The sequence below is a fragment of the Schistocerca cancellata genome, chromosome 8 (genome assembly GCF_023864275.1).
Source record: "Schistocerca cancellata isolate TAMUIC-IGC-003103 chromosome 8, iqSchCanc2.1, whole genome shotgun sequence".
Classification (NCBI taxonomy): domain Eukaryota; kingdom Metazoa; phylum Arthropoda; class Insecta; order Orthoptera; family Acrididae; genus Schistocerca; species Schistocerca cancellata.
In genome coordinates, this window is record NC_064633.1 from 532,065,614 (window position 1) to 532,068,083 (window position 2,470).

A 2,470-nucleotide genomic window follows, 5' to 3' on the forward strand; every position below is an offset into this window, starting at 1 on the left:
CGCTGTGGCAATTAAAGAGCGTCGGCAAGCTCTGCAGCAGCATAAGAGGCACCTTTCCGTAGAGCACCTAATAACCTTTAAGCAACTCCGTGCTTGCATTCACCTGCTTATAAAACGACAGAAACAGGGGTGTCGGGAGAGGTACGTGTCAGCCTTTTAAACCAACCAACTACTCCAGACTCGCTCTATCGCCACAAGTTTCATGACCTTCACAGGGAACTTCACCATAGTACATTTGTGTACACTGGTGGCTCTGACTGACTGTGGTATCAGTTGTGCTTCTTAATTGGCACTGATGTTTTTCCGTATTGGCTTCCAGAACACTGCTCAGTATTTACAGCAGAGCTCTTGGCCCTGTATCAGGCCACGCAGTACACCCAACAACACATGCTTTTCAATTGCGTCACCTGCTCCAACTCTCTGCGCCCCTTCAGGGCCTGTGTGTGCTGTACACAGTCTGGCCCTTAGTGCAGTGGGTCCAGGAAAGCTGTCACTTGCTCACTCTTGATGAAGCCACTATGACATTTATGTGGGTCGCTGGTCATGCCGGTCTGATGGGAAATGAGACTGCTGACACTGCTGCCAAGGCTGCAGTCCTTGTACCATGGCCCACTAGTTGTTCCACTTCCTCCGATCAACTGTGTGTTGCCAACTGTCAGCAGGTGGTGTCACTTAGGCATCACCACTTGTCCTTCCTTCATGGAAACAAGCTCCGGGCAATTAAGCCTCTCCATTTGGCTTGGATGACCACCTCTTGGCCCTTTCACCATGGGGAGATAAATTGAAGGTAGGTTGCGTATTGGGCACTTTCTGTTTAGCTGTCAACCTCTGACAGTTTACGATTTCCTGACAGAATGCCTTAAAAACAAATTTACATTCTCATTTATGTTTGTCATCTGACTTACTGGCCATTTTAGCAAACGACGCGTGGACTGTTGACTGCATTTTATGTTTTATCTGTTGTAGCAATATGGCGAAGAACATTGAATCTTTAGTTCATAACGTCTGTTTGTCTATGGCGTGTTTTATGGTCCGTTCTCCAAATCCCTGTTTTTAACTGTCTTTCCTCCAGTCAGTTGGGCTTAACAAGTTTCTGTTCTGACGTGGCTGTGTATGGCCATAGTTGTTTTTGTGCCGTAAAACAAAACAAACCACGCCATAGGGGTCATGCCTAATAGCTGTGCAGTATCGGCCATTGGTGGGTTTCTTCATTGAGGTCTCCAAGCCTGTAATTTGATTTCTTAATTTAAGTTAAAAACCCTGTGGTGGTACCTGCCTGCTTACTAAGCCATTTACTAAATACCTTCTCTGATTATCCAATCTGTACGAGTATCGCACATAGGTGGCTAGCCAAAAATATCAATTTTTATTTTAAACTATTTAATATTGCAATTTACATTTTTCTAATTTTTATCTTCTGGAAAATGATACTGTGAACCAGATGAAAATAAAGAACAGAAAATGTGGAAATAGGGGTTGTTCTGATACTCAACAAGCATCCTGTCTCTAGAAACAGTAAAACAAATTGGCCAGGTGTTAAGATGCATCCTTTTCTTCCATTGCTATATCAGTCATGTAGTGTTGAGAAGTTTAAAATCAAAATTACCACCACAAGGCTTCAGAACCTAAATTAAGAAACTAAATAGAGGCTTGGGAATTGGGATGAAGATATCAGGTTTAACCCCATGGAAATGGGGTGCCTGTTCCTGTTCTTGAACTGGTAATGACAATGTCACCACTGATCAGTGCAGTATAGTAAAATATTACTTATCAGTTTAAAAATAAAACAAATGTAACAAAACACGAACAACAGGTTGCTGAAACACAGCCTGTTGCTGTATTATGTTCCCTCAAATTTATTTTCATGTATTGTTAGAAGACACTCGAAAATTGTACAGGATTTTCTGAATGCTTGAAAACGTGCTGTTTCTAACTGTGCTTAGCCTGAAATCACTTACGGAAAACAGATTTTCTAGAAACAAACTAAATATTACCTGTTCTTTGTCATTTTTACAAAACTAAAGTTTGAATTGATTTTGCATAAATATGGAAAGAATTAGATGAATGATAGTTTATATTGGAAAACTTTGTTACTAAGTTGCTGTCCAAAGTTTCATCTTCACCCTGTCTTCAGTCAATGCGATACAAGAAGCTAAACTTAAATCTTTATTCACTGCATCATTGTTCCATCTAGTTTGCCTCAATTTATGTCGCACTGTAACCCATCTTGGAAATTACACCCAGTGTTCTGGAGGCTTATACTAACAAGGGGAGGCCACGACGTTTGGAATGCAGATGTACTGTAAACTTCGTACACTCGTAGTACTCCATTGGGACAGCAAAATTTGTAAGCAGTAGCGCGTACTTCTCAAGCGTTATTGAGGAAATCGCAAGATAATTTGGGTCGTCAAAGATATACCTGTGCGTGGCCATTTTTACCATGAAGCGTCAGCAGCCGAGTGTTCAGCGT